The 26,462-nt window shown below is 41.1% G+C and overlaps 1 long non-coding RNA gene across 2 annotated transcripts in view; it reads left to right on the top strand.

The window, feature by feature from the left end:
* The window catches only part of LOC104972036 (uncharacterized), a 554,511-nt gene that overhangs the window by 410,083 nt on the left and 117,966 nt on the right, over window positions 1-26,462 (top strand). Inside the window, exon 5 of one of the 2 annotated variants that reach the window (XR_003034336.2) lies at window positions 8,790-9,370. The exons of the other annotated variant lie outside the window; for it this stretch is intronic. This is a non-coding gene — a long non-coding RNA (uncharacterized lncRNA). Of the gene's footprint in view, window positions 1-8,789; window positions 9,371-26,462 lie in introns of those variants that run through there. 2 annotated transcript variants of the gene reach the window in all.

Below are 26,462 nucleotides of genomic sequence, written 5' to 3'. Positions count from 1 at the left end.
GATACCAGCTCATGATTTTATTTTTTGTATGTGATGTTGTTGTCTGTTTTTGATATCAGGGTGATGGTGGCCTCATATAATGAGTTTAGAAGCATTACTTCCTCTGTAATTTTTTTTTAATAGTTTGAGAAGGATAGGTGTTAACTCTTTTCTGAATGTTTGATCAAGTTCACCTGTAAAGCCATTTGGTCCTGGACACTTTTTGGGGGGGGAATTTTTAAATTACTGATTCATTTTCAATATTGGTAATTGGTCTGTTTATATTTTCTATTTATTCCCATTTCAGTCTTGGGAATTGTCTTTGTGTTTTTTTTGTTTGTTTGTTTGTTTGTAGCTCACTGAGTTTCTGTTAGGCAGCTATTTTGAATTTTTTGTCAGGTAAATCATATATCTCTTTGTCTTTGGATTCAGTTACTGAAAGATTGTAATTCTTTGGTGGTGTCATGTTACCTTGATTTTTCATGTTGCTTGACATTTTCGTTGCATTTGAGGTAGCAAATCTTTACCAACTCCTTTTGGGAGAGAGAGACTTTCTATCAACATTACTATGAATTTTGAGGCTATCTCAGACCTTCTGTGGGTACACCTGCTCTTTGCTTCTTGCGCCCTCTTGTGGCAGAATTCTTAAACTTGCGCGCCATCTCTGGATCCTGGATGCACCAAGCCCAAGGCTCACAACCTCTCTTGCTTTCTTACTCGTGACCCTAACGTTCAAGTTTGTGGGCTCCCCCTGGTGTGCAGATGAGCCAACTTTCTGTGTGTGTGTTCACTGGAAACCTGCCAAAACCCACTCAGGCCATCGTCAGGAGCATGTACATGGAGCTGGCCACAGATGAGTATATGGTTGTGTGGATGACCCATGTGGAATAGTATAGGTGCCCATGGGCTAGAGGTACTCCCAGCCACTGTGGGCTGGCTTCTTGATGGAATCCACAAGGCGGTGAGGATCTGTGTCACTGTCATGTCCTTCACAAGTTCTCTCTGCTGTTCTCCCTACTACTCCCTACCCTGTAACTCATAGAGATCTTCATGTAGTATTCCCAATGGGGTGAAAGAGAAAGGAACCCTTTGGAGTTGTCCTGCACAGCTAGGGAGTCAGGTGTCACTTGAATGCTGTCTCTTTCACCTTTGAGATAAACCAAGGACCAGGGAAGACCTTCCTATGCCCTAAGCCGTGTCACCTTGAGAGGGAGATGATGTAGGCAAGGTCAAGCGATTCTTCATACCCTTTCCAGTGCATCCAAACTCTCTCTCTCTTTTTTTTTTTTTTTTTTTTGCTCCAATGGATTTCTGGAATTACTTCCCTGGAAACCTGGACTTTTGCAAAGGCTGTCTCATCAGTTAGTGATTGTATTCAGTATGTTCACCAGGGACTCCCACATCATGAGCAGGAGAAGCCAATTCATGGGTCACCACAGGGCTCCAACTAGAACCAAGATCTGTCAGCCCATTGGACTGCTCCTAGGCCCATTGGCATATGGTGCTAGAACCCACAGCTCCCTCAGAGGAACTTTTGTCTGTGGATGGATACTAAATTTTTGTTGGTGAGGGACGGGATGAAAATGAGCAATGTCTTTGGCTAGTTTTGTGCTAACATCACCCCCTCTTGTCTTCCTAAAGTCTCTTTATTCTAGTGCAGAGTTTTGTACTGACAGTTTTTTTGTTTTGGTACCTTGCATGTATTTCAAAGATATAAACACAAGCAATGCTAAGAGTAAACAATGCAATGTTTTCAGTATATTCATTGAAAAGCAGAATGGAAATCATCTTAATGGTAGTGGTGAGACGAGAGGGTAGAGAGGTCTTACTAAGAGCATCTGAAGTTTCAGGGGTCTCACTTGAATCCCTGCTTGATGCTAAAAGGCAAGCCAAAGGCCACTTGTACATCAAGCAATAGACTCATTCTCAGTGCTGTGTGTGGTATTGTGTGTGTGTGTGTAAACATAATTTTTGGATCACATGTGCACCACTGAGAAATAGTTGGAAATGATATCCTAGGCAATGTGGTGACTGATTGTGGAGGGTTGGCATAACAGCCCAGAGAGTTTTAGGCTTTGAATGTAAGCATGGGATTCCATTAGAGGTTACTGAATATGGTAGTGAAAAGATACATTTTGAGTTTTGGAATACTGGTCTGGCATGGAGGGATTGAAGCTACAGGGCAAGTGAGACCAGTGGCTGCACTAATCCAAAGATGAAGCGGTAAGGATAGGGAAAGAGGGATGGCCCGGAATAGAGCAACAAGTACATCCAGAGACATTTTGAGAGGAGAATATATTGGACATCTAGGCAGTTTGACACCAGAAATTAAGAAGAAAGGAGCATCAGTGATGGTTTCCATTTTGGAGAATTGGTCATAGAAAGTTCTCCAGGGTTGGCAGTGTAGGACTCAAGCAAGTAAAGCACATAATTGAATTCACCAGTTGTTAGAATGCCTGCTATACAAAACTAATAGATGTATTGACATTGGGAAGTAAGGAGTGTTCAACCCTATGGAAGAGAAAAAACAGAAGTTGAAGGATAGCTTTCAGGGCAGTTCTGAGGATGAGGTGTTAAATTAAATACTCTTACCATCCCCTTGAAAATTACCTAGTGCACCCTGGCAGTGTTCCTTATGAAGGCTGGCCCCATATTTCTAAGTGGTGGCAAAATGTATTCACTTGGATGCATTTCTTTCTTTTCCATGGGGCTGGATAAAAGAGCTTCCTTTTCATTTTTTGTTTGTTTCTTGTGTTTTTGTTTGACTTTGACAAAAAGGACATGCTCAGGGAAACTTTGGGGCCTGCAGAACTGAAAGCATTTGCAGGGTTTAGGAGAAGATCACAAGTCAGTTTCTAGGAGGCACGGATGGCCGCTGAGTGGTGGGAGGCACTTCGGTAGGTACCCTGGGACAGCTCCCCAGGCGCCTTTCCTGCCCACAGCTTGGCCTTGCGGGCTGCCTGCAGGTCATCAGGGACTTCCAGGAAGCCCAAGCTCCACAGAACACCAGTCAATTTGTAGCGGGGGGAGAAAAAGGGAACGAGGAGGAGGGGATTATGGGAGAGACTGTGCTGATAGGAAATGACACTCAGTGTAAAATGGGAATTAGAAGAAAAGAAAGCATTGTAGGGATTGGCTGTAATTAAATAGAAGCAGTGTTCAATTCTAATACTGCAAAACCTTAAGGAAATGGGTTTGCTTTTCCATAGCGCAACCTTCCTCTCTGGTTCCCTCTTCTGACTGCCCCTCCCCCAGGAGGCCCAGATGATGGTGTATGCAGCTTAGGAAGAAGAAGGTGCTTCTTGGGACTTCCCTGGTGGTCCAGTGGCTAATATTCTGCCTTCTGAGGCAGGGGATGTCGGCTCCATCCCTGTTTGGGAAACTAAGATCCCATACGCTATAGAGGTGCAGCCAAAAATTTATTTAAAAAGGTGCTTCTTCACTTAGATCCAGCATGGATCATAATTTTCAACTTGCATGACAGCTCTAATTGATTCGTAGTGAATACCTAGAACACTGTGGAGACCGATTTTAAGTCAAAATCTGGGTGTGCCAGGCAAGAATGTTGCAATCAATGAGCTATGTCTACTGTGGCTGTGGGTAAACCCAAACCCACCTCACTTGCCCTACTTTGCTTTAGACAATTCTCTAAGCAGAGCATGCCCCTCCTTCCCAATTCTGTTGCATTCATCACTCACATCTCATTTGCCCTCATCCTTTTCTTTCCTGCAGAAGACATTATGGTGACTCCAGGTGATGAGTTCATTAAGGAATACTGTATGAGTTTCAAGTGCCTTCCCATGGATTTCTCCATCACCAAAACACCTGAGCCCCCAGGAATGCTCAGGTTTTAAGCTCCCACCAACTAGTGGCATGATTTTGAGCTCTGACCATTTAGCCTCAGTTTTGAAGAAGTGATGCACCAGTAGTAAGGGGAGGCAGCTGAGATCTGGGATGTTCAGAGTCCAGGAAGTTATGCAGATGGTCCCAAAGAGAGGGGCGAGCCATGCAAATACCTTTGTCCCAAAGGATTCCAGGACCTCAGCTCTTTCCATGTTGGAACTGATACCAGAAATATCTAATCCAATGATCAGTGGAGAGATTCATTAAGCTTCAGAAGGCTTTCAGCTCACAGCCAGTGACGAGGGATCACAGTCCAGCTCCAGGGAAAAGGGAGTTCCAGGAATCATTGACTGATGTACTGAGCAGAATTCAGTTCCAGCAGGTGTGAGACTGAAACCCAGAAATGTCAGTCAAGAGGACTGGGAGAGGGAAAAATGTTGTAGTCCTGTGCAACTAGGCTGCCCCAGGGATAGGGTGTATGTTGAAGGCGGTGATATTAATCCCAGCTCTCCCACCAGCTGATGGGAACTGAGCTCCTAACACAGCCCAGGCCTCAGTCAGAGTTAAATCAAGTGCTACTTGCAGGTTAGAGGTAGCAGGCCAATAGCTGTATCACATCTAATCTTTTAAGTTGACGTCGCCTTTCTACCTGCTATGGGTAGAAATCTCCTGCTATCTACACTAGTATTTCTCAACCTTGTCTCACGTTGAAACATGTGAAGAGCTTTGAAAAATAGGGTGCCTGGGTTCCACTCCCAGAATGAGGTATGTGACCTGGGTGTTAGGATTTTTCAAAGCTCTTTCCACCACTTTCCAGGTCACCACCCAAATGTCTACTTCATTACACTGCTGGGGCAGAATCTGTGACACTTCCTCCCTTACCTGCACACTCCTCCCAACAGATGATGAACCCTAAGATAGGTACTTGAGCCCTCTACTGGTCTTGCATCTTTCCCGAGTCCAGGATGTTTGCCCCTTGGCTCTCCTAGATCTATGCTATTCTTACCCCAGTTTCCTTTATCTTTTGTTACCTGCACCTCCAGCCAACCTACCTCTGTCCCAGCCTCCTGGACTCTCAACTCCATCCATGCCTGCTGCCTCAGCTTCTTCTATCTGTGGGATCACAGAAATGATCACTTTTGTTTCCATATCAGTTCCATAATATTTTCCATGATCTTCTACATATTAATTGGTTCCCTTTTCCTCTCCATCAATGGGCATGCAGAACCCATTAGATCAAAATTAGGTTTTCAGCACAGACATGACTTAAAACAGCAGCTGAGTGGACTTGATTGCCTTTCAGTTTCCTTCCAGCTTTCACATTCTTTGATACATTGCAAATAGAGTAAAATTCATCATCATCATCATCATCATAATCTGGGCTCAGGGTGAAGGCAGTATTCTAAATGAGTTAAAAAAATCAGAAGCATACGTTTCAAAACTATTTCTTTCATGTATTAGAATCATTGAAACTTGTTATTAACAAACTATTACCAAATTCCGGAGAAGGCAATGGCAACCCACTCCAGTGCTCTTGCCTGGAAAATCCCGTGGATGGAGGAGCCTGGTAGGCTGCAGTCCATGGGGTTGCTAAGTCGGACATGACTGAGCGGCTTCACTTTCCCTTTTCACTTTCATGCATTGGAGAAGGAAATGGCAACCCACTCCAGTGTTCTTGCCTGGAGGATCCCAGGGACGGGGGAGCCTGGTGGGCTGCCATCTATGCGGTCACACAGAGTCGGACACGACTGAAGTGACTTAGCAACATTTCCAAATTCGGAAAGGAGTTTATGCAGTTTATGTGCCAATTCCTTAAGAAATATAACAAATATGAAAGATAAATCTCAGGAAGGAGGACACTACACTATCACTATGAACAGTATGCTTAGACCTAGAAAACAGGATTGACAAAAATATTTTTAGAATTAATGACAGTTGTGTTGTCAGATTAAAATGAAGATATACAAATGGAAATAGGAAAGTCACTAGCAACTAGATGGCTGAAATATCCTTTAAAAATCTTATGCTGCTACTGCTACTGCTGCTAAGCCTCTTCTGCTACCGCTAAATCGCTTCAGTCGTGTCTGACTCTGTGCGACCCCATAGACGGCAGCCCACCAGGCTCCCCAGTCCCTGGGATTCTCCAGGCAAGAACACTGGAGTGGGTTGCCATTTCCTTCTCCAATGCAGAAAAGTGAAAGTGAAGTCGCTCAGTCATGTCCAACTCTTAGCGACCCCATGAACTGCAGCCTACCAGGCTCCTCTATCCATGGGATTTTCCAGGCAAGAGTACTTGAGTGGGGTGCCATTGCCTTCTCCGTAAAAATCTTATACATGCTTTTAATTGGCTTTGGACACCCTTGCTTCATAGTAGAACGAAAATAAACTTTGATCATATCTATATTTATGATTTTTATATGAGAAGAAGGTACCTATTAAAAACCATCTTTAATCATTTTGCAATATATACAAATATCAAGTCATTGTGTTGTACACCTGAAATGAATATAATATGATATGCAATTATCTCTCAATTGAAAGACACCCTTCTTTAGGCAGAATTTCTGAGACTGAGGATAGGTTGAACTAAGGGCAGGACTAAATTGAGCCAGTGTTCACTAGACTGGCTCTCAAGTGCCCCAGCCCATCCATTTCCTGGGACTCGCCTCCTTGCATCACTATTATCCACGAACTAAAAGGTTAAAAGTGTACACAGCAGAAGCCAGCAGAATCCCAGGCTGACCCCCATTACCACTTTGCCATACTGTACTCCTGATGACCAAGACATATTGGGATGGGTCCTTTGCTTATTTTTTGTGTGTAGACTCTAAGAAGTAATTAGGCTCAAGGACCACCCATCACCCACACAAGCATCCTCTCAGTTTCTCAAGATCAGTTGTTAGAAACTGATCTCATGACTCAGCCCAAGAAAAGGGATTGCATCCATCAGCTTGTGTTCACTTCTCATTTTAGTTTAATGGATATTTGCTTAGTATCCAGGTTTCATCTATGTTTGTAAATTCACCTTATTGTTTTTAAGCAATATTTATATGTTGAGGGCACTTTATACCTTTTAGGGCAATCTTGCTTCCCATTAAAATATAAGGACCATATTCTAGTTTTCAGTTTATGGAGTCAGAAGCATACAGATGTAAGAAGTGACTATGATTCATACTCTTCTTATTCCATTAATTCTTGGGAAATTGCAAAATGCCTTTTGGATAGTAGATAGGGGCATTTTATAGTGAAAGAGAGGCAATCCTGTACTGATGTACTGTTCATGGCAGTCAATAGTGTGTTAACGCTTATATTGGCCAAAAGAATATCGATTCCTACTTCATCCATTCTCCTTCTCCAGTCTGTGAAAACTGAAATTTCTCATTAGGCCACGAGGTGGCAGATTAATTGCAGGAGGAAAAAAAATAAAACAACAATAGTACAACTGAGCAACTTCACTTTCACTTTTCACTTTCATGCACTGGAGAAGGCAATGGCAACCCACTCCAGTACTCTTGCCTGGAGAATCCCAGGGACGGGGCAGCCTGGTGGGCTGCCGTCTATGGGGTCACACAGAGTCGGACACGACTGAGGTGACTTAGCAGCAGCAGCAGTACGAAAGCAATAGAGAAATGTCTTCAGCTAAAGTGATATAAAGAAATGTCCTGCCCCCACCTTATCAGTCCCTAGTGGTAGACCTCTCTGCTCAGAAGTTAACACTTGATGGAAAAAAAACAAACTCAGTGATTTTAAGGCCTTTCTTAAGTAATTGTTATGGAGTTTCCCAGGTGGCTTAGTGGTAAAGAATCTGCCTGCCAATGCAGGAGATGCAGGAGACACAGGTTCGGTCTCTGGAGTTGAAAATGGCAACCCACTCCAGTATTCTTGCCTGGAGAATCCCATGGACAGAGGAGCCTAGCAATCTACAGTCCATGGGGTCTCAAAGAGTCAGACACAACTGAGCACATAACACACACACACACACACACACAAGTAACTGTTATACTATTTCTTTCAAAAAACAAAACACTCTGCACATTTTATAACAATCTTCCTGAGCACAGGCTTGCTGGAGTTCTACTTGGCAGAGGCTTCTCATGGAAGCCCCAGATATGCCTCCTGGCACCCAGGGGTATTCAGCCCTCTGTCTTTGTCAGTCGGTTGGGTTATCTACAATGGTATCTTCCTTTTCAATGCCCATTATTACTGTTACGGTTGATTCACTACCCACCTGGGCCAGGCTTGGCGTCCTCTGTCATTTCCATGACTCCTCCAACTGCTCCAACCTGGCCTCAAACCTCCAGTCTCTTCCCCTTTCACCCCACTGCCACTAGTTCTAGAGCTCAGAACTTATCCTCTCACTCTACTGCTTAAAAACCCACCTCACTGGGGCAGGATCAAATGCAGACTCCACAACACAGCACTCATGGCCTTTCCAACTTGGCCCTCAACTAGTCTTACAGTGTGTGTAAGAATGTAACACACACACGTTAATTTAACACAAGCATTTGACTATCTGCCAAACACACTATATTTTTCAAGTCTCTGAGTTTGCATGCACTGTTCCCCTTACCCAGAATGCTCTACCCTTCCTGTGTCTGGCAGACATCCCATTCTGTGTGCCTTGACTGATGCTCTCAGGTTGGCCCGTGATGTTCCTGCCTGTCTGACCATGGTACCCTGTGCTGAGCCTCTGCCGATGAACTCATTCCATTGATTACAAATGATAGGATTTTATTAACTCATCTGTCCAATTTAATGTAATCTCTTTGTGAAGAGGATAGAATAAATGGTGGGTAGAATGTTATTTTCTAAATAAATTTCCAGAAGGCATCAACAGCAGAGTTGCAGGGTCTTAACTGGTATGCAGACCAGTCACCCATAAGCCTATAAGGGAATGGTTGGGAAACAATAGCTTTGGTGTAGAAAGTCAGTGATTGAAGAGATATTACTGATACCTCCCTCCGCAGGACCCCCGGGGCCAGAGTTGAATGTCTTCCAGACAGCCAGAGAGCGGAGCAGGCTCCAGGAGTGGGGAGAGCCATAGAAGCCAGCTCCTGTGTTCTGCTCAGCGAAGGAGAATGGAGCGATGCCCCTCCTCACATTTTCCAGACTCTCCTGCTTTCTATTCCTCTGCCCTGCCTCATCTTCTCCAAGATGCAGCACACCCACCTGCATCTTTCATCTTAATTAGAGGATTTTTCCCAAGGGTTCCCAACATTGAGAGTTTTTAAAAGCTATCATTCATTGTCTCTTGAGCTAACTGCAGAATATGTTGGAATGTCTGAGGGCAAAACCTGGACAAATAATGCTGAGTTAAGCTGACTAGTCATTAGAAAATCAAAACATATCCTACTCTAGGCCCCTTTTATACCACCATGGATCTGTAATACTTTCAGAAGTTTCCGTGGTAACAGCTGTTCACTTTAGTTCTAAGTAATCCCATGTGAATGAGATTGTCAGTGGGAATATGGTTGGTTCTACGCCCATCATAATCTTAAGGAAACATCAAAACCTCAGAATTTAATAAACTATTAACCTATTTAGTGTGCTCACTTTCCCCATGGTGAATTATTCAGATCCTTAGTGTTTTCTTTTTACTGTTCATTTTAACAAAACAAATCTTGAACATTGAGCAAAAAAAAAAAGAAGAAAAAAAAAATTCAGACTTGACTCTCCCGCTTTTGACTTGAATGACTTTGGTTAAGTTATGTAACATCTCGGAGCCTCAGTTTCCTCATCTGAAAAATGGAGTAAGACCACCTTGCTCACCATATAGGGATGCTGTGAGGCTCGTAATGAGAAACAGAGTTTTTTAATGCTCTAAAATGGGTCTTAAAAAGACAAAAATTCCCTGGCTTTTTAGTATTGCTATCACAAGGGGATTAAAAAAAAAACAGATGAAATCAAAATATATTCTTCATAGCTCACCTTGATGAGAGGAGATAAAAATTGCTGTCTCCACTGAGACAGGATTATCAGTGGCTTTTTCTTTGACCTTTCAAATGTATTTTATGTAAAGCGAGATCAGAAGAGAAGGTTCTGAAACTGAAGGAAGAACAAAGACTTGGCATTAAGCTGTATAAAATCAAGCATGGAGGAAGAAATAATTTGTGAAGCTGGGCCTGTCTACTCGATCCTTAGGCGGGCTACCCGTTCTCTACATAGTTCTCACCACCTCTAAAAAAATCATTTTATTCTGTAGAAAATATGGATTAGCATTCTTTTGCTCATTCAGTGTTGAGTAGTTGTACGTTCGGAGAAGGCGATGGCACCCCACTCCAGTACTCTTGCCTGGAAAATCCCATGGATGGAGGAGCCTGGTAGTCTGCAGTCCATGGGGTCGCTAAGAGTCAGACACGACTGAGCGACTTTACTTTCACTTTTCACTTTCATGCATTGGAGAAGGAAATGGCAACCCACTCCAGGAGCCTGGTGGGCTGCTGTCTATGGGGTCACACAGATTCAGACACGACTGAAGTGACGCAGCAGTAGCAGTTGTATGTTCTCATGCCAGTACTTTTGTGAGCAGGTCTGTGTAGCCATGTGGGTGACACATGACTCACTGTGGGAAGTGAGGACTGCCCTGCCCCTCATCCTGAGTGGTGCCAGCCGTGGAGACAGAGCTCAAGGATGACATCACCAGGAATAAGTCACGTTGGAACTGAGACTTTGTGCCTTGCAGGAGGGCATCTCTTGGGCAAAGATCTTGAGAGACTGCCAAGTGCAGAGAGGGGAGACCACACTCCCCAGTCAGGACACAGAGGCCATGTCGGCAGTCCCTCCCACCTTAAAATTTGGCAAATTCTGCTGATTCATCCTCACACAGCAGAATTCTCTCAGGGGTGGGGGTGGGGGTGCTGGGAACACCCTATGCTGTGTGACACAGGGAGTCCCATAGGAGTTGCAGCAAAGCTTCGGAGTTGTGGTCTGAATGCAAGTTTGGTCCAGGTTCCCCTTCCTCCACCTGTGCATCAGAACCCTAGAGCCAGGAAACAGGGATGTAAGGGGGTTGAGAGGTGATCTTGTCACATGTTGCTCTGTTTCTTTTCAATGAGAAACCTGCTTCATGAAATGCATTCTTACTTCAGGGAAAATGGGATTCCTGTGGGTTGAATATAAATGGAGTCTGGGACTTAGCAGATTTGAAGGAAAAATTAGTATCTACTGTTCAAGGAAAACCCCCCAAGCTAGTAACTTCTCTGGGAATTTCCACCATCAAAGGGGGTTCTGGGGAGAATTCTAGCTGGAGAGGGGGGTGCCCTGCACCGTGCAATGTGACGAATATGCAGATGTCATGGCTGTTTCTTTATTTTTCTCCATAAGAAAGGCTGGATTAGAGACAGGTGGAGGGGAAGCGGGAGCTGAAGGTTCCCAGCAGCCTCAAGTACTGCTCAGTTCCAAGTAACTGGTGGGTATCAACCCTACCTTGCAACTCTCCGTACTTCAGGATGTAGTTTCCATTTCACCTTCTGATTGTTGGCTAGTTGACCCTCCAGTCGTGCCTTGTCTTTTCTGGACTATGAGTGGATGAGGACAGGCTCTGTCTAAAGCAGTTATATTCCCCAGTGGCTAATAGTAGGAGCTCGGTATCCTCTTGTGGAATGAGTGAATGAATAAACAAATGGGTTTATTCTGTCCCTTACTGTAGTCTACTCTAATGGCCCATTTTCTTGTCTGTCTTCCATCCCAAAACTGGATGCTGGGTTAGGGCAGGAACTGTCTGCTTTGCTCACCAGAACTGTGTATCCCAAAGTCAACGATAGTGCCAAACCATAGTATTTAAAATATGAAAGGGAAGAAAGGATGAGGAGACCTGAGCCTCTTAGAGTCTTTCTTCCACTTGGAGAGGACAGATCAGCACATGGAATGACCATCAGTTAAACTGATAGCTGTGGCAGTTCAGAAGGTGTGAGATGCCCACAGAAGGGGAGATGATGTGAACTGGAGATGGGTTGCCTGGGACTGAGAGGACCGGAAAGCTGTGCCCCAGGAAAGATTGATCAGGGAACTGATGATGTGAGCAGTTTTGTGGGACAGTATTGGAGAGCTCAGAGACTTCTGAAAGGAAGAGTTAGAAAAAGCATCTAACTGATCTGTGTTACTTGGGCTCAGGTTATAGGCAGGGAACAATGGGACGTGAGAGTTCTAGGTCCCTTTCTCCCAACCTCTCTGCCTGGAGCTGGGCTGCCATGAAAGCAGATGCAATCTGGCTTCCCAGACAAGCCTGTCTCGGCTGGCAAAGCAACCCTAGTGACACCTTTGTTGGTCAGCTTGCTTTCGTCTTTACACTTTACAAGTGCTTTGCATGAAAGGTTCACTCAAAACAGATGTAATAGCATTTTAGTGGCAGAAGAATCCACTTGAGTTGTATTGATAGTTGGGTCAGCAGACAGAATGTTCTGGGTGATGGTTTATAAACCCAAAGAGAAACTGAGATTACAGAAAATATATGTTGGTTTATGCTCCTGCCACCTGGCACAGAGCTCCTCACCCTTATAACTTCCTGAGTGATAAGAACTAGGAGCATCTTATTCTAGTATTTGGTCTTTGACCCTGTCCCTGACACAGGGCTCCAAAATCTGTTGTAAATTCCTAATTTGTGCAAGTTTGAGGATTCCTAGTTAATCTGTATGTACTAAAAGTTTCACCAGTGAAACCGTATCTCTAATTCCCTTTGTGGTAGCCACCCCTCCCCCAGGCATAGTCACATGGAAAGTGATGAGGTAACTATGTCCTTTGGAGAACTGACGTCAGATGTTAACTCACCCCCTTACAGAGTTTATTTTTGATTAGTTGATAACTAACCATCAAAGGATAAATAACCATCCCTTGGATTTGAATTAAAACTGGTGTACCTACCTATACATTACACAATGCCTATGCTGAAATATTTAAGTTAATTACAGACCACATAGCACAGAGAATTATGACATTTTCTGAGTTTAGAGAGACTTTATTTATTGTACACGTGTGGATGGGATCCTCTTGGGCAGTGAGGAGGAGCTGGCACCTGAGTGCCAAGGTACCAAAACCAGCTGACTCGACTACCAATGTGTCAGGGATCTCCCCAGCCCTCATTCTCCTTAGTTTCTGCCTTATCTTCTTATGTCCTGGATTATTTTAATAACTCCTTAGCCAGTCTCATGTCAAATATTTTCTGATCCATCTCCTCCCTTCCCTTCAGTCAAATCCATTCATTTCATAACCATTTGTGTATTCTCTCTGCTGCTGCGGCTGCTGCTAAGTCGATTCAGTCATGTCCGACTCTGTGCGACCCCATAGGCAGCAGCCCACCAGGCTCCGCCGTCCCTGGGATTCTCCAGGCAAGAACACTGGAGTGGGTTGCCATTTCCTTCTCCAGTGCATGAAAGTGAAAAGTGAAAGTGAAATCACTCAGTCGTGTCTGACTCTCAGTGATCCCATGGACTGCAGCCTACCAGCTCCTCCATCCATGGAATTTTCCAGGCAAGAGTACTGGAGTGTGGTGCCATTGTATTCTCTCTAAACAATCTAATATGGAACTTGATGGTTTAAAGCCTTTCAAATGGCATGCCCACTCTATTCTGAATAAAGTCCAAGCCTCTTAACTCCTTAACTTGGCTTAACTACCCTACCCGCTGTAAATTACTCCCTGTAACTTCACAACCTACCACCTCCTGTAACCTCCTCCTTTGCTGTTGACACTTGGATCGGAATGGAATGTTTAGAGTGACCATCTTGCCTATTTCATCTTGTTCATGCCTCAGTACCTTCGAATGAGATGTTCTCTCTTTTTCAGACTCACCCCACCCCATGTAACCAATCCCTACTATCCTGAAATAATTTTTCAGGATGCAAGAATAATATATAAAAAGTCAGTTGTATATCTATATATGAGAAATGAAAGGTGAATTAAAAATCAAAATCATTTGTAATAGCATCAAAACCATCATGTTTAGCAATAAATTTAACAAAATATATGCAAGTCTTATATGTTAGTAGCTATAAAACCTTGATGAGATAAAGAAGAACTAAATAAATTGATAGGTATTTTGTGTTCAGGGAATAGAAGACTCAATATTGTTAAGAGGTTTATTTTTCTGAAATTGATATATAGATTATATTCCCAATCAAAATCCACCAGTCTTTAGGTAACTCTTGACAAACTAATTCTAAAATGTACTTGGAAGGTCAATAGTTCTGGAATAGCCAAGCTGTTTTCAGGCAGGACAAAGTTGGAAGACTCACTTTACCTGATTTTACAATTTGTTATAAAGCGTCAGTAATGAAGTCACTATGACATGGGCCTAAGGACAGACCATAGTTTAATGGCAGACTGCTGCTGCTGCTGCTGCTAAGTCACTTCAGTCATGTCCAACTCTGTGCAACCCCATAGACGGCAGCCCACCAGGCTCCCCCGTCCCTGGGATTCTCCAGGCAAGAACACTGGAGTGGGTTGCCATTTCCTTCACCCATGCATGAAAGTGAAAAGTGAAACTGAAGTCGCTCAGTTGTGTCCAACTCTTCACGACCCCATGGACTGCAGCCCACCAGGCTCCTCTGGTCCATGGGATCTTCCAGGCAAGAGTACTAGAGTGGGTTGCTATTGCCTTCTCCAAGTGGCAACTCTGAATGGCAGACTAGAGGGTCCAGAAATAGGACTTATTTCAATTGATTTTGACAAACATGACAAGATAATTCAATGGAGAAGGAATAGTCTTCTCCACAAATGGTGCTGGGACAATTAGACATCTACATGTGAAAAAATAAAAGGGTACTCTGTCCTTACCTCACACCTCAGGGAAAAATTAACTCACACTGGATAACAGATTTAAATGGAACCTAAAATGATACAGCTTCTAGGAGAAAAATACAGAATTCTTTATGATTTTCTGTTAGGTAACAATTTCTTAAAGAAGACACAAAAAGCCAAACCATGAAAATTTTTTTTAAATGCTAAATTCAACTTTATCAAAATTATTCTATTTGAAAGCCACTGTATTAGTCAGGGTTCTCCAGAGAAACGAAACCAATGGGATATATATTGAGTTGACCAAAATGTTTGCTTGGGTATTTCCATAAGATGTTATGGAAAATCACGAACGGACTTTTTGGCCAAACCAATGCATAGGAAAAGATTTATTATAAGGACTAGGTTCATGCAATTTTGGAGATTGAGAAGTCCCTCAGTGGGATGATTCTGTACCAGATATGAGAACTGGGGCAGCTGATGATGTAGTTTCCAGTCCAGGTCTGAAACACTAGGAGCCAAGAGCACTGAGGCAGGAGAAGATTGATGTCTCAGTGCAAGCAATGAGTCAGGAAGGAAGAGGAAAATTCCTCCTGTGTCTCCCTTTTCTCTTCTTTGGGCCCTCAGACAATTAGATGATACCTACACTTGTTGGAGAGGGCAGTCTGTTTTACTGAGTCTGTCGACTCAAGTGCGCATCTCATCTGCGAACATCCTCACAGACACATGCAGAAATAGTGTCTAATCTGAGTACCCCATGTCCAGTCAAGCTGACCGTGGAGGCCACTGTTAACAAAATGAAAGAACATCAGGGCATACGTCTGGTAAAGGGCTTGTGTCCAGAATACACAAAGAACTCTCAGAAAGAAGACAGTCCAGTTAAAAATTGGGCAAAAGATTTGAACAGGATAAAGGTGATTTACACATAGACAATAAACACCTTAGGATGTTCAATATCATTATCCATCAGGGAACTGTAAGTTAAAACCACAATGAGATACAACAATACACCTGTTAGAATGGGGGAAAAACTGAGGATACAGAGTATTCATGAGAATGGAGAGCAACCAGGATTCTCATACGTTACTGCTGAGGAAGCAAAATGGTACAACCACCTTGGGAAACTGATTGGCAGTTTCTTACAAAGGTAAAATTATATTCACCATGAGATTCAGCAAATCTACTCTTAGATATTTATCCAAGACAGCTAAAAGCTAAAAGATAATGTTGCTAAAGTGTTCCACTCAATATGTCAACAATTTTGGAAACTCAGCAGTGATCACAGGACTGGAAAAGGTCAATTTTCATTCCAGTCCCAAGGAAGACTAATGCCAAGAATGTTCAAACTACCATTCAATTACGGTCATTTCACATGCTGCTGCTACTGCTGCTAAGTCGCTTCAGTCGTGTCCGACTCTGTGCGACCCCAGAGATGGCAGCCCATCAGGCTCCCCTGTCCCTGGGATTCTCCAGGCAAGAACACTGGAGTGGGTTGCCATTTCCTTCTCCAATGCATGAAAGTGAAAAGTGAAAGTGAAGTCACTCAGTTGTGTTGGACTCAGCGACCCCATGGACTGCAGCCCACCAGGCTCCTCTGTCCATGGGATTTTTCCAGGCGAGAGTACTGGAGCGGGGTGCCATTGCCTTCTCCAATGCTAGCAAGGAGATCCTTCAAGCTAGGCTTCAACAGTACATGAACAAGATGTACAAGCTGGATTTAGGAAAGACTGAGGAACCAGAGATCACATAGCCAACTTCTGTTGGATCATAGAGAAACCAAGGTAATTTCAGAAGAACATCTACTTCTACATCATGACTACAGTAAATCCTTTGACTGTGTGGATTGCAACAAACTGTAGAAAATTCCTGAAGAGATGGGAATACCAGACCACCTTGCCTGCTTCCTAAGAAACCTGTATGCAGGTCAAGAAGCCACAGTTAGAACCAGACATGGAACAACAGACTGGTTCCAAATCAGGAAAGAAGTATGATAAGGCTGTATATTGTCACTCTGCTTATTTAAATTCTATGCAGAGTACATCATGAAGACTGCTGGGCTGGATGAAGCACAAGCTGGAATCAAGATTGCTGGGATAAATATCAACAACCATTGTTAGGCAGATGATACCACCCTAGTGTCAGAAAGTGAAGAGGAACTAAAGAACCTCTTGATGAAAGTGAAAGAGGAGAATGAAAAGGCTGGCTTAAAACACAGCATTCAAAAAACTAGGATCGTGGCATCCATTCCCATCACTTCATGGCAAATAGACAGGGAAAAAGTGGCAATAGTGACAGATTTTATTTTCTTGGGCTCCAAAATCACTGCAGATGCTGACTGCAGCCATAAAATTAAAAGACACTTGCTCCTTGGAAGCAAAGTTGTGACAAATCTAGACACCATATTAAAAAGCAGAGACATCACTTTGCTGACAAAGGTGCACATAGTCAAAGCTATGGTTTTTTCAATAGTTGTGTACGGATGTGAGAGTTGGACCATAAAGAAAGCTGAGTGCAGAAGAATAGATGCGTTTGAACTGTAGTGTTGGAGAAGACTCTTGAGAGTCCCTTGGACTGCAACGAGATCTAACCTGTCAATCCTAAAGGAAATCAAACCTGAATATTCATTGGAAGGACTGATGCTGAAGCTCCAATACTTTGAATACCTGATGGGAAGAGCCAATTCATTGAAAAAGACCCTGATGCTGGGAAAGATTGAAGGCAAGAGGAGAAGGGGACGACAGAGGATGAGATGGTTGGATGGCATCACTGACATACTGTCAGCAAAGACAAGACCGGGAGCTGGTCAAGTATGCTTGATTGTAGTAATGGTTATATGATTGAATGCATTTGTCAAAATTCAGAACTATGTACCAAAAGTTTGTATTTTACAGGGCTTAAATTATCTCTCAATAAAAATTTTGAAAGAATTTAAGAAAATTTAAGAATTTCTAGCACTCTCAAAACCCTGAAGATTTCAGGAGCATGGAACTTAAATGCTTAACTTTCAGAAATTCCCTTTATACTTGCTGGAAGTGCCTTTTGCCTAATAATTACTTTGTTGATAGTCATTTGTTTCTGTTCAGCAAGATGATCCTGCAATTTTCTGTCCCTCTCACTCTTTCCCTCTTTTTCATTCTTTTTCCTTTTCACGCCCTCTTTTTTAGTAAAAATGTGACTTTCACGCCTTTAGATGTTGCTGGCAGTGGTTCTGGAGAAAGATTTATGTCCTCATTGACAAAGGTACTCTTTGTGAACTGGATTCAATGGAGCTGTAAGGCCACATTGTATTGGGAGTTCTAGAATGATCTTTAACTGCTTAAGTAGGTTTCTGGAGACTTGATAATTCCTATGGAGGATACCATATATAGCTGTCAAAGGCTGCCCTGTTTCATCTGGCAAACCTGTGTCTGGGCATCCACAATCTGACTTATATAAAATATGGAAATTGAGGGCAGCCATTGGCATCAAGGATATGGCTATACAACTGCAATGTTGGGGAACAGGGGCCAAAGTCAGGAAAATCTTAGACAAATGAAGGAGGGAGATAGAAGTTTGATATCCATAGAGGGCACTGCTTGTTCCTTTTGAAATTCTAATTGCTAAAAAATGTTTTTCTCACTCTCTTTCTCTCAACTGTTTTGCAGTAGACATTTCCAGACATTTACAAAAATAATGTTTGACTTACTCCCATCACTCAGCTTCAAAAAAAAAAATATCCATTTATTACCAACCTTGTTTGAACTATATCCCTACCCACCACTTACCTTAGGTTATTTGAAAGGAAATTTCTAGATATCATATCATTTCTTCTATAAATATGATAGTTCAGTATGTATGTAAAATGTAAATACTGTTTTAAAATAACTATAATTCTATTACATCTAAAAATGTAACAAATTCCTTGATACCATTAAATGTCAATATTCAAATCTCATAAGTGTCACTGTTGGCTTTATTTTATGTTTCTTTGCATCAGCATGTTTAAAAATTATTTAAGTCAGCATCCAAGCAAGGTCTATTCTTTATTTGGTTATTTTGCCTTTTATGCCCTTTTTCCTGCCAGGCTTCCCAGGTGGCGCTAGTGGTAAAGAACCCGTCTGCCAATGCAGGAGGTGTAAGAGATGCGGGCTAGATCCCTGGGTTGGGAAGATCCCCTGGAGGAGGAAATAGCAACACACTCCAGTATTCTTGCCTGGGAAATCCCATGGACAGAGGAGCCTGGAGGGCTACAGTCCATAGAGTCACAAAGAGTCGGACATGACTGAAGCAACTTAGCACCTTGCCTTTTTTAATCTATAGGTTTTCTCTCCATTTATTTTCATTCTAATAAACTATTTTCTAGAACAGTTTTAGATTTATAGAGAGTTGAGAAGATGGTTTAGAGAGTTTTCATATACCCTATATATACGTGCATGGTGACTCACTGCAGTCATGTCCATCTTTTTTTACCGAAAGGACTGTAGTCCACCAGGCTCTGTCCATGGAATTCTCCAGGCAAGTATACTGGACCGGGTTGCCATGCCCCCTTCAGGGGATCTTCCCAACCCAGGGATCGAACCCATGTCTCTTATGTCTCATTGGCAGGCAGATTCTTCACCACTAGTGCCACTAGATACAGGGAAATCACCCTGTATCTAGTTTCCTCCATTATTAACGATATTCATATAGTGTATTTATTACAAAGAGTGAGCCAATGTATCAGTAGATACATTGTTATTAACTAAAGTCTAGCTATTATTCAGATTTCCTTAGATTTTTACCTAATGTCATTAACCGGCTCCAGGATCTCATAAAGATATGTTATGTTTAATCATGTCCTCTTAGGCCTCCTTTTGACTATGACAGTTTCTCAGACTTTGGTTTTGGATGACAGTAACAGTTTTGAAGCATACTGGTCAGATATTTTGCAAAATGACTCTGAGATTTGTGTATTTTTCTCATGGTTATACTGGGGTTATGGCTTTGGGAGAGAAATATTAGGGAGGAAAAGTACAATTCCTATCACATCACATCAAAGGCATAGTAACATGCCTTACCATGCTAGATGTTGACCTTGATCACCTGACTGAGGTACTCTTACCCATTGTAAAGTTACTCTTTTTGTCTTGCATCATTCACACACTGTATTATTTAGAATAAAGTCCCTATACACCACTCACACTTAAGGAGGAGGGAATTATGAGCCATCTCCTTAAAGTCAGAGTATTTATATAAATTACTTGGAACTCTTTTATTTGGGAGATCTCTCTCTTCCCATATTCTTATTTATTCAACCCTTCATTTATGTTTGTATAGACTCATGGGTACTTAATTTTATTCTTTTGGCTATAATCTAATGCTACTTCATTTTACTGCTCAAATTGGAGACTTCTTCAGTTGATTCTTGTATCCATTTATATACCCCCATAGCTTGCTTGTTTTTGAGCAGTTCCATACTTTCTAGGAATATAGAATACTCCAGTTTCATTTTTATATTTTTTAACCAGTCCTAGGATTAGGCATTCTTCTCAGAGGCTGTGGTTTCTTTTTTTGCAGAATGGTATTAGAAGCCAAAATTTAGTCTCTAGGAGTGCTCATTGTTCTAGGATTTCTCAACTGACAGAGCAAAATAATGTAAAAGTATATACTAACCTGTGTGTATATATGCATATCAATAAATATTGACATTTCTATGTGTAACCATCTGTGTCTGTTATGCTAAACATGAGTTCCTACTGATATTTGCAGTTTTAATCCATTACCACAAGGATCATTCTGGCCTCCTTCCCTTGCTTATCTATAAGTTTTCACTTCAACAGTGAGAAACCTGGCTCCTACTATCCACCATCCATTTATTTAATTATTTGATTCAAAAACACATGTATACAAGTATCATAATTGTTTAACACAAGGAAATAACCGTCAGCTAGAATGCAGTGCTTATGTGCAGTTCCTTTTGCTTTTAGCCTAACAAGCGCCACTCATTTCCACAGTTACTTAGGTCACTTGGCACTTAGGTTAAACATACACCTACATATAACCTAGCCACTGTACCCTGGTATTTACCAAAGAGGAGTGTGATATGTCCTACATACGATTATACACACTTGCTGATAGCATCTTTATTTATAACAGCAGAAAACTGAGAACAACCCAAACTGTCTATGCATTGATGGGTGGATAAACAAATTTGATACATCCAAACAAAGGAATACTATTTAACAATAAAGGAGTGAGCTATTGATATGTGCACAATATATATGAATCTCTAAACTATCTGAAAGAAGACAGATACAGTGCCTAATATAGTACATATTATGTGAGACCATTTATATACAATTTAGAAAATGTAAACTAATCTGTGATTTTTTTTCTTTTTTTAATTTACTTTTTTATTGAAGGATAATTGCTTTACAGCATTTTGTTGTTTCTGTCAAACCTCAACATGAATCAGCCATAGGTATACATATGTCCCTTCCCTCTTGAACCTCCCTCCCATCTCCTGCCCCATCCCACCCTTCTAGGTTGATACAGAGCCCCTGTTTGAGTTTCCTGAGACATACAGCAAATTCCCATTGACTGTCTATTTTACATATGGTAATGTAAGTTTCCATGTTACTCATTCCATACCTCTCGCCCTCTCCTCCCCTTTCCCCACGTCCATGAGTCTATTCTCTATGTCTGTTTCTCCATCGCTGCCATGTAGATAGATTCTTCAGTACCATTTTTCTAGATTCTGTATATGCGCATTAGAATACGATATTTATCTTTCTCTTTCTGACTCACTTCACTCTGTATAATAGGTTCTAGGTTCATCCACCTCATCAGAATTGACTTGAATGTGTTCCTTTTTATGGCTGAGTAATATTCCATTGTGTATATGTACCACAACTTCTTTATCCATTCATCTGTTGATGGACATCTAGGTTGTTTCCATGTCCTAGCTATTGTAAATAGTGCTTCAGTGAACAATGGGATTCATGTGTCTTTTTCAACCCTGGTTTCCTTAGGGTATATGCCTAGGAGTGGGATTGCTGGGTCATATGGTGGTTTTATTCCTAGTTTTTAAAGAAATCTCCATATCGTCTTCCATAGTGGCTGCATCAACTTACATTCCCACAAACAATGCAAAAGTATTCCCTTTTCTCCACCCCTCTCCAGCATTTATTGTTTGTAGACTTTTTGATGATGGCCATTCTGACCAGCGTGAGGTGATATCTCATTGTGGTTTTGATTTGAATTTCTCTAATAATGAGCGATGTTAAGCATCTTTTCATGTGTTTGTTAGCCATCTGTATGTCTTCTTTGGAGACAGGTCTGTTTAGGTCTTTTCCCCACTTTTTGATTGGGTTGTTTGTTTTTCTGGCATTGAGTTGTATGAGCTGCTTGTATATTTTGGAAATTAATCCTTTGTCAGTTGTTTCATTTGCTATTATTTTCTCCCACTCTAAGGGTTGTATTTTCACCTTGCTTATAGTTTCCTTTGCTGTGCAAAAGCTTTTAAGTTTAATCAGGTCCCACTTGTTTACTTTTGTTTTTATTTCCATTACTCTAGGAAGTAGGTTGTAGAGGATCTTGCTTTGATCTATGTCATTGAGTGTTCTACCTACGTTTTCCTCTAAGAGTTTTATAGTTTCTGGTCTTACATTTAGGTCTTTAATCCATTTTGAGTTTACCTTTGAGTATGGTGTTAGGAAGTGTTCTAATTTCGTTCTTTTACATGTAGCTGTCCAGTTTTCCCAGCACCATTTACGGAAGAGGCTGTCTTTGCCCTATTGTGTATTCTTGCCTCCTTTGTCAAAAATAAGGTACCCATAGGTACGTGAGTTTATTTCTGGGCTTTCTATCTTGTTTCATTGGTCTACATTTCTGTTTTTGTGCCAGTACCATACTGTCTTGATGACTGTAGCTTTGTAGTATAATCTGAAGTCAGGAAGGTTGATTCTTCCAGCTCCTTCTTTCTCAAAACTGCTTTGGCTATCCGGGGTCTTTCATGTTTCCATATGAATTGTGCATTTTTTTGTTCTAGTTCTGTGAAAAATGCTATTGGTAATTTGATAGAGATCACATTGAATCTGTGATCAGATTGCATTTGGTAGTATAGTCATTTTCACAATATTGATTCTTCTACCCAGGAATACAGAATATCTCTCCATGTGTTTATGTCATCTTTGACTTCTTTCATCAGTGTCTTATAATTTTCTGTGTACAGTTCTTTTGTCTCCTTAGGTAAAGTTTATTCCTAGATATTTAATTCTTTTTGTTGCATTGGTGAATGGGATTGATTCCTTAATTTCTCTTTCTGATTTTTCATTGTTAGTATAAGAAATGCAAGTGATTTCTGTGTGTTGATTTTGTATCCTGCAACTTTGCTAAATTCACTGATTAGCTCTAGTAATTTTCTGATACTATCTTTAGGGTATTCTGTGATGTACAATACCATTTATCTGCAAACAGTGAGAACTTTACTTCTTCTTTTCTGGGCTGAATTCCTTTTATTTCTTTTTCTTCTCTGATTGCTGTATCTAGGACTTCCAGAACTATGTTGAATAATAGTGGTGAAAGTGAACACCCTTTTCTTGCCCCTGATCTTAGGGGGGAATGCTTTCAGTTTTTCATCATTGAGAATAATGTTTTCTGTAGGTTTATCATATATGGCCTTTACTATGTTGAGGTAGGTTCCTTCTATGCCCATTTTTTGAAGAGGTTTAATCATAAATGGGTGCTAAATTTTGTCAAAGGATTTTTCTGCATCTATTGAGATAATTATATGGTTTTTATCTTTCAATTTGTTAATATGGTATATCACATTGATTTGCATGTATTGAAAAATCCTTGCATCCCTGGAATAAACCCAACTTAATCATGGTATATGAGCTTTTTGATGTGTTGCTGAATTCTGATTGCTAAAATTTTGTTGAGGATTTTTGCTTCTATGTTCATCGGTGATATTGGCCTGTAATTTTCTGTTTTTGTGTTGTCTTTGTCTGGTTTTGGTATCAGAGTGATGGTGGCTTCATAGAGTGAGTTTGGAAGTATTCCTTCCTCTGCAATTTTTGGAAAGAGTTTTAGAAGGATAGGCATTAGCTCTTCTCTAAGTGTTTGATAGAATTCTCCTGTGAAGCCATCTGGTCCTGGGCTTTTGTTTTGTGGGAGACTTTTGATCACAGCTTCAATTTCAGTGCTTGTAATTGGGTTGTTCATAATTTCTATTTCTTCCTGGTTCAGTCTTGGAAGATTAAACTTTTCTAAGAATCTGTCCATTTCTTCCAGCTTATCCATTTTATTGTCATATAGTTCATAATAATCTCTATAATCCTTTGTATTTCTGCATTGTCTGTTGTAACCTCTCCTTTTGCATTGCTAATTTTGTTGATTTGATTCCTCTCTCTCTTTTTCTTGATGAGTTTGGCTAAAGGTTTGTCAATTTTTTTATCTTCTCAAAGAACCAGCTTTTAGTTTTATTAATCTTTGCTATTGTTTTCTTTCACTTATTTTTTATTTGTTTCTGCTTGGATCTTTATGATTTTTTTCCTTCTATGAATTTTGGAGGGTTTTTTGTTCTTTTTCCAGTTGTTTTAGGTGTAAAGTTAGGTTGTCTATTCAATGTTTTTCTTGTTTCTTGAGGTAGGATTGCATTGCTATAAACTTTCCTCTTAGAATTGCTTTTGCTGTATCCCATAGGTTTTGAGTTGTCATGTTTTCATTGTCATTTGTTTCTAGAAATTTGTTGATTTCCCTTTTGATTTCTTCAGTAACCTGTTGGTTATTTAGAAACATGTAATTTAATCTCCATGTGTTCATGTTTCTTACAGTTTTTTCCTTGTAACTGCTATCTAGTCTCATAGCATTGTAGTCAGAGAAGATGCTTGATAAGATTTCAATTTTCTTAAATTTACTGAGGTTTGATTTGTGACTCAATATGCGGTCTATCCTGGAGAATGTTCCACATGCACTTGAGAAGTTGTGTTCTTTTGCATTTGGATGGAATGTCCTGAAGATATCAATGAGATCCATCTCATCTAATGTATCATTTAAGATTTGTGTCTCCTTATTAATTTTCTGTTTTGATGATCTGTCTATTGGTGTGAGTGGGGTGTTAAAGTCTCCTACTATTATTGTGTTACTGTCAATTTCTCCTTTTATGTCTGTTAGTGTTTGTATTATGTATCGAGGTGCTCCTATGTTGGGTGCATAGGTATTTACAATTGTTATGTCTTCGTGACATTGTACAGGAGACAGGGATCAAGACCATCCCCATGGAAAAGAAATGCAAAAAAGCAAAACGGCTGTCTGGGGAGGCTTTACAAATAGCTGTGAAAAGAAGAGACATGAAAAGCAAAGGAGAAAAGGAAAGATATAAACATCTGAATGCAGAGTTCCAAAGAATAGCAAGAAGAGATAAGAAAGCCTTCTTCAGCGATCAGTGCAAAGAAATAGAGGAAAACAACAGAATGGGAAAGACTAGAGATCTCTTCAAGAAAATCAGAGATACCAAAGGAATATTTCATGCAAAGATGGGCTTGATAAAGCACAGAAATGGTATGGACCTAACAGAAGCAGAAGATATTAAGAAGAGATGGCAAAATACACAGAAGAACTGTACAAAAAAGATCTTCACGACCCAGATAATCACGATGGTGTGATCACTCACCTAGAGCCAGACATCCTGGAAGGTGAAGTCCAGTGGGCCTTAGAAAGCATCACTACGAACAAAGCTAGTGGAGGTGATAGAATTCCAGTTGAGCTATTCCAAATCCTGAAAGATTATGCTGTGAAAGTGCTGCACTCAGTAAGCCAGCAAATTTGGAAAACTCAGCAGTGGACACAGGACTGGAAAAGGTCAGTTTTCATTCCAATCTCAAAGAAAGGCAATGCCAAAGAATGCTCAAACTACCGCACAATTGCAGTCATCTCACACGCTAGTAAAGTAATGCTCAAAATTCTCCAAGAGAGGCTTCAGCAATATGTGAACCGTGAACTTCCAGATGTTCAAGCTGGTTTTAGAAAAGGCAGAGGAACCAGAGATCAAATTGCCAACATCCGCTGGATCATCAAAAAAGCAAGAGAGTTCCAGAAAAACATCTATTTCTGCTTTATTGACTATGCCAAAGCCTTTGACTGTGTGGATCACAATAAACTGGAAAATTCTGAAAGAGTTGGGAATACCAGACCACCTGATCTGACTCTTGAGAAATTTATATGCAGATTAGGAAGCAACAGTTAGAACTGGACATGGAACAACAGACTGATTCCAAATAGGAAAAGGAGTATGTCAAGGCTGTATATTGTCACCCTGTTTATTTAACTTATATGCAGAGTACATCATGAGAAATACTGGGCTGGAAGAAGCACAAGCTGGAATCAAGATTGCTGGGAGAAATATCAATAACCTCAGATATGCAGATGACACCACCCTTATGGCAGAAAGTGAAGAGGAACTAAAAAGCCTCTTGATGAAAATGAAAGAGGAGAGTGAAAAAGTTGGCTTAAAGCTCAACATTCAGAAAACGAAGATCATGGCATCCGGTCCCATCATTTCATGGGAAATAGATGGGGAAACAGTGGAAACAGTGTCAGGCTTTATTTTGGGGGGCTCCAAAATCACTACAGATGGTGGCTGCAGCCATGAATTAAAAGACGCTTACTCCTTGGAAGGAAAGTTATGACCAACCTAGATAGCATATTCAAAAGCAGAGACATTACTTTGCCAACAAAGGTCTGTCTAGTCAAGGCTATGGTTTTTCCAGTGGTCATGTATGGATGTGAGAGTTGGACTGTGAAGAAGGCTGAGCACTGAAGAATTGATGCTTTTGAACTGTGATGTTGGAGAAGACTCTTGAGAGTCCCTTGGACTGCAAGGAGATCCTACCAGTCCATTCTGAAGGAGATCAGCCCTGGGATTTCTTTGGAAGGAATGATGCTAAAGCTG

This window comes from Bos taurus, chromosome 4, assembly GCF_002263795.3.
Source record: "Bos taurus isolate L1 Dominette 01449 registration number 42190680 breed Hereford chromosome 4, ARS-UCD2.0, whole genome shotgun sequence".
NCBI lineage: Eukaryota > Metazoa > Chordata > Mammalia > Artiodactyla > Bovidae > Bos > Bos taurus.
Note: the sequence above shows the minus strand (reverse complement) of the source record. Positions and strands in the feature narration are given on the sequence as shown.